The following is a 7,523-nucleotide window of genomic DNA, read 5'->3' on the forward strand; positions in this document are numbered from 1 at the left end:
AACAAATAATATAATTACCAAATGATCTTTTTGTTCAGATAACTCGGAGGTTTGGCAATATAAGAAATCACCTTGAGCAAGTGCGAAATCTTGATAAAAGTATATCAATCTAAAAGTTAGACTACCTTTGTATTGAAACAAAAGCAATGAATCTTTTGGCAATGTTAATGACTGAATCATCTTGAACCATTCGTCGTGGAAAAAGTATGAAGAACCTGCTCTCCTAATTTTGACAGTAAAAACTCTTTCATCCATCGTAATGATTCGAACCATACCATCAGGAGCTAACTTGTAATCAGCTACCTAATTGTGGTAATTCCTCGGTAAAATCTGTATAGACAAAGGAAATTAATATAAAACATATAATATACAAATAAAGTTGATAATAACATACAGATACCCAAGAGTTCATCTTGTTGTTGATAGATAATGTAAAAAACAATTAAACATCTTCAATGATGTATGAATTTTGAATTGGTTGAAGATGATGAGGTATTATGTATATTTATAAAACAAAATTTATAAAACAAAATTTATAAAACAAAATCATTTACGTTATAGTAAGAGATCTGAATTGTGGACCAAGTAATTGTCTATTGTTTGCATAAATAACATGATAAAAAAAAGATATTGTTTTAAAATAGATAATTTACAAAATTGTAATTCAATAAATTATTACATTGAAAATAAATGATATATGTTACAATTTACGTTTTTATTTTTTTACTTAAAAACAATTTTTATTGTCTTATGAATTGTACATATGTTAAAAAACATAAACGGCTATATGTTTTGTTATATAATTTTTAGAAAATAATGAAGGATACGGATATATTTATAAATATTTTTGTTTTTCGGATTGTTTATAAAGATAAAATATTTTACGAATTTGTTTTTAGATGTATTTAATAGTTTCCATAAATTGATTATAACCTAATATTTTAAAAATAGTTTTATTAAGTACATATATATAAATTGACTATCTATTTAATAGTTTCCATAACAATGTTATCAAAACACTTTCCAAAATTAGGCACAAATTTAAAATTAACAAAAATTCGTTTTATTACAAGTTGGTTTTTAATAGGATTTTAGAGTATCAATAACTAGATTAGGTCTTATATTATAGGAACATTTTTATTCTGTTATTTATCAGGACTTCTTTTTAAAAAAAATGTAATATTGTTAACATGAGTATTGCCAAAAAAAAAAAAGCATGGTATCATATATTTAAAATCTAAACTAATAATAACGTTGTTGGTTCCATATTAACCATGTACATCAATAAACCATGAACTAAGTCAATAAGTTCCAAAACAATACCATGCAAAATAACCATCAAAACATTCAACATATACCTTAACACATAATTTCTGTTATAAACACATAGTTAGACGTGTTTCTTACACCAGCGTAACGTCATAGGACGATCTTTTGTTGTGAAGCCACGTATGTGAAGTGCAACATATCACCAAACTTCAAGTTATTATCAGACATGAACTTCCGCCAACCATCCATCGAGTAACGTGGCTTCCCATTGTTTAACTCCGTCGTCACGTCATAAACCTCCACAACTCTAGTAATTTTTTGAACACTCAACGAATGCAGATTAACAGAAAGACCTGCTCTCTTAACAACTTCAAAAGGCAGACACTACATGTATTGTATGAAACAAAATAATAGTCAAAGACAACAAAACATAAATTGTTAGTTTGTTATAAAAAATGTTATACTAGCCTATAGTCTCCTTCCGAACAAACTCAAAGAACTCAGCATCGTCAAGATCAGCAGAATGTTTTCTTGCATTATTTGTAATCTTCTTTGTATGTTTAACATTTTTGTAAACATTGCCGACTTTCTTCCCCTTGTTGAAGAAGTACACATATAGATGTGAGTTAAAAGCATGTGTAGCATATGTGGCAAAAATGCAGTTTATATAATATATACTAATTCATGGGCAAGTATACATACCTTGACCTTATCAGCAGATCGACAACATGAAATATCATCAGATGTTTTGATATGTACTGTGCCATGGAAACCCTTTGTGGTATTCTTGACTGTGTCCTTTCTGTCAGCAATAAGTTTACCTTTCTTCTTAACATGTTGTGATAGAATAACGTTAATATCAAAAATAACGTAACAATGTTTAAGGTGGTGAACTTACATCCTCTGTTGTCTTCAATTGTGAAGCCATACGTTTCCTCGGCGTGCATTCAACATCAAACTTAAACGGTTTACGTGATTTAACAGCCTTTGCTTCTACATTAGTCGCTAACTTTTTCTGAGTATTACATTCATGGATTAATATGACATTAATACACAACATTACAAATAATTGTAAAATCATTAAATTTAAATGTCTTTAAATTACAATAACGATTTTAATACTTAAGTAATTACCTGACTGAAGGATTTTCTTTCTTCTGAAGACGCAATTTTATCATCCTCATAGATGTCCTGGTCAACATTACTTGTATAATTAATAAAATGCGGAAATTAATAAATTTTTCACTGGTAATATTGAATACATACGTACCTCGAATACATTCTCAAAGAAACCAGCCTTGGATATCTCAAATACAATATCGTTGTCGGATTCAGCTTTCTTTGTGACAACCCTCACTAAACCAGGTATCCGTACGACTTAATTAATAATTAATTACTGCTTAATTACCGTGCTTACTTGAACTTATGGATAAAATGCTACTTGAATGTTGATACATGTACATACTTGCATCATACTCTACTTACTGTCACTACATTATTTACATGCTGAACCTTAGTGACAAACATGATGCACAAAAGCACAGTAGCACTATAAACGGATAACCTATTGAACACGCTGATAAAGCCAGCATCAGGCAGACACTGCCTCTCAGGCCTGTATGAGCCAGAAATATTTCACTACACCAATAGTGAGTGTAGGGATACAAGGGTTGTAGAACTGCGTCTCTAGGAATAAGATACAATGACTGGATGTGCCTAAAACGTACACTAAGCACAAAACTCAGCACTTTAATAAACAATTCAGCTTCTAGCTAACTAATAAAGTGCCAAAACATGAGAAAAATATTACTAGACACTCTCCAAAGTGTCGGGAATAAGTTGTGTCACTAAAAATGGTATTAACGACACTCTAGAGCTTTGTTAAGCGCTTTAACGAATTACTATCCAACCGAACAACCGGACATTACCCGGAACATGAAAATATTGCCATTAACAATATTTATCTTTTTCTGAGCCAGTTAGGATCCCTGAATACCCTAACACCCGCCATAAAGCACAACGCACAACTAACCGGGTTAAGCACTTAACTAACCTAAACTAACCTAACTATTAACTAACTAATTAGTTAGATTTGAACTAGCTACCCCCCCCCCCCCACATTACAAACCGTCCCCAAGAAGGGGGACATACCTTGTCCTCTAAATTATTATTTTAATCTACATGTTTAGTATCTAAAAGACATGTAATCCGTTGGGTAATACGTTTATGGAAGGTCTATAAGATCAAGGGTTAGCCTAACATATCATTCATCACTTAACACCCCAAAACAACTCCCTCTCCTTCTCCCAAAGCTCTCGGCCGAGATCCCCTATATCCATCCATCATATTTTCGAGCTTGATCATCACATTCCAAGATCACACAAGCATTAAGGATCACGTATAAGAAGGCTTGGTGCATTCGGAGCTCAAAGGACCTCACTCTATTGCTTTTATCCTCTCATTTTGCGCCTAGATTCTTCCCTAGCCTCGAGCTAGTAGTAAGTTACTTGAATCACCTTCTCGAACTATTTTGAAATGGTTAAAATGATTTGTAACGGTTAAAACTCGTAATCCTACAAGTTGATGCATTAAAGTTTACTAAAAATGCAAGTAAAGATGGTTAAAAGCTTATATGTTGTGTAAATCTTGTAGTAATTGATTTGTGTGGTTATTTGGACCCGATCTATGTTGTGGTAGCTCGGATCATCATTTAACCCGGATTGGTCATGATCATAGATCATGACATAAGGATGTTTTGGAAGTAACAAGGGTTAAAAGATGAAACTCTACCACACACGAATCATGAACTTGTGTAAAAGTGATTTTACTTACAAAATAGTGTTTAAAACTAGTAGATCTACGGATCTACAAGTGGTATTTTCAAAGAACCAAGTATAAAAGAAATCATGTTTTCCTAAAGACGGATCTTACGTTAACAAGAATGATTTTTAGAACACACAAGTGTGTAAACACTTGTGTAGCACAAAGTTTCGACAAAATAACAATTTTTGTAAAATTTACAAGAAGATGTAAAGACGGGATTTCTTTAAAAGCAAGGTTTTTACGAGATCGGATTGCTTTATATAAAGATCCGCTAAAAGTAATGGGATTTACTTCATAATTTTAGAAATCTACAAGTTCATGTGATTTATGCGATTTACATATTTATTAACTAGTTTGTTGTGTTGAATATTGTTTTGATTGAGTAAGAAAATGCTTGATTTGATTTATAAAAGAAAATGATACGCTTGAAAGCGTGGCCACCTCCAGTTACAGAGGAAACTCTGGCGAAATTTTTCCAAAAACCTAACACTTAGAATTATTTTCACTATAAGTGTTAGAAATACTTTTCGACATGTTTTCAAAATATAAGTTTCGCCACGACTTTATTTACAAAATATCGGAGGTGGGATTTCACAAAATTAAACGTGATAAATATATATTTAGTAAATATATTTTTCACAACGTCACTTGTCAATTATTTTGTGAAGTGTATAAATATTATTTTTAGGGTAAAAATAATATTATCGAACGTTAACGAATCCAAAATAATACGAACGCTTTCACGATAAATATATAAGTTACACCGGTAATTATTATTACCACTCGATCGTTAAAACGTAACTTACGCATTTTACGGAAATATTTATGAACGCGTATTTTTGTTAAAGTATTACTTTGGGAAAAATTATGTGAAATAAAAATATAATATTTTTGAGAAAAATATTTATATTTTGAAGTTAGAAATAAGATATATTTTAAGTAAGACTTAATAATATATTTCGTACGCACATGTATTAAATCCCCCATCCTTGGGAAGGAAAATAATTACCAAGTATGCACAGAATGTAAACACGAAATAGTTGTCTAACTATTTCCCAAAACTTAAACCATAAAGCTAAGGCACGGCCGTCCGTCTAATAGAGTTAGTACATGTAGGTCGTTGCACAGCTGCTTGACTTGGAGACATACTTGGTAGAGACGCACCGCAGTGAGTTCATGTCCCCCTTTTCTCTTAACCGTTTTCAGTTTTCCTAAACTGCGGGGGTGAAATACATGTTACTTTGATTACGAATACTTATTACATGGTATGGTTAGCGTAAGGAGGGTTATTATTTAGATCATGTGAATGGGTAGGCGGAAACTTGAGGTCATTAATCCTCAGGGTAGGACCGAGGGGCAGGAGCGGTAGATCTACTTGGGTGTAGCGAGCCCAACCCCAGGCCCAGCATAACAGACCTCGGAGTGACTTTGTACCCAACGCATAAATCTGCTAGGTTTGAGCCTTCCTACTTGCATTTCACACATATCTATGGCCTTGCAAACCATTGGTGATCTCTTTTTCCTTATTTGCTACATACCAGGATTTTATACATACAAAGGTTTATTTACTCACTTACACATGAACTCGCTCAACATTATTGTTGATTTTTCAACTTAAATGTATTTCAGGGAATTAAAGGATCTGGCGTGGTATGACACGTTTTTCCGCTGCACCAGTTATGAGATCATCCGGGTTTAGGGGATGTGACTCTTTCCTGGACAAGTCACAGTCCTTAAACTGTGTTTATGTTATGTTTGTGTTTGTTGAACAATGTTTTTGTCGTTAGGATGTGTTTTCGTTAAAACGATGTTGTTGTATTTGGTTTTTAAAACTTAATTAAATGGATGATCTTGCATGATTTTATTTCATATAGCTTTGTTATGATTAAGCTATGGTATTAAGAAGTCACACCAAATTAACCACGCTTCCGCAAAGCCAGGGTGTGACAGCTTGGTATCAGAGCTCTGATCATAGCGAACTAGGATTCCTTCTCGAGTCTAGACTATGATCACTAGGGCTCTCAGGAAAACATTTTTACTGCATACCACTTAAGTCCAGGTCCAAAACGTTTTTACAAACAAATGTTGAGCACATTTTATTTATTTTATATTAGGCTCAGTCTTGGAGGCTGAGGCTCGGTCTTGGAGGCCGAGGCTCGATCTAAGAGATCGAGGTAGATGGCTAGTGAGACTAGGAAGAGTAGGCTCAGTCTTGGAGGCCGAGGCTCGATCTAAGAGATCGAGGTAGATGGTTAGTGAGACTAGGAAGAGCAGGCTCAGTCTTGGAGGCTGAGGCTCGGTCTTGGAGGCCGAGGCTCGATCTAAGAGATCGAGGTAGATGATAGAGCAGTCTTAGAGGCTGGGAGAATTTGGCTAGTGGGACTAGGAATGTCAGTCTAGGAGACTGGGAGGCTAGTGGGACTAGGAGAATTATTTGATTGTTTATTGTTGACTAACATGTTTATATGATTATATGATCGATTGTTATACGTATATGTGTTGTGTTACAAACGTCATGCTTTCATCATGTACTAGAAAGATGGACACTACGAATCCCATGGCCATAGTATCAGACGACATAGTTTCATCGGAGCACGAGGTGTACATTTCCGATACTACCGGCACAGACGATGACGACTTTCAGCCCTTTTGCGCTGCCTGATGTCGTAACAGAGCCTACTGATGGCCATCTTGTTGGGAATTTGCCACTCGCGGTGATCCCTGCTCCTGTGCCCCTTGCCGCTTATCCCATTGTTGATATGCCCCCCGACGTGGTCCCTGACGATGATAACGATCTATTAGAGGAGGACCCATTTAAGGGCGAGGCCCTATTGCTGCTGGTAATGGCCTACTGCTTGCGGACGCTCCTGCAGGGGAAAACTCATGCCCATTCCCCTGTCCCAGACTCATTTGAGTTTCTGACATCCGCATTTTCGCATATACAGGGAGTGCATCACCATTCACACGACGCCGACCCTGATACGGCATCATCAGCTGCACCGGTTCCCGCACACAGCTTTGAGTTTGATCACAGTATTGAGGGTGATCTTGTTCTTCCACCTGGTTTTGATCCAGACCATGACCTTGAGTTCATACACTTAGACCAGCCCTTAGAGGATCCTGTAACCCCCTGTGATGGTTGATCCAGCTGATTTTGAGATGGAGTTTGTTGATCCGGAGCCAGCCGTGGCCCCTGAGCCAGGCGTTGCTCCTAACACCGCATTGGAGCATGACCCTGTTCATGCCGATGCACCCGCTGTTGCTCCTTGATTGATCATCTGCTTGGACGAGAGAAAATTTGGGGTAACTGTGCAAGACAATTTATTATTACGGGGGCCCACGTAATAACGACTTGTAGTGCACAGAAATCCTGGTGGACTCTGCGGGTCAAGCTAATGAAAACCAATGTAGCAGGAAATAACTTGAACACG

The sequence above is a fragment of the Helianthus annuus genome, chromosome 8 (genome assembly GCF_002127325.2).
Source record: "Helianthus annuus cultivar XRQ/B chromosome 8, HanXRQr2.0-SUNRISE, whole genome shotgun sequence".
NCBI lineage: Eukaryota > Viridiplantae > Streptophyta > Magnoliopsida > Asterales > Asteraceae > Helianthus > Helianthus annuus.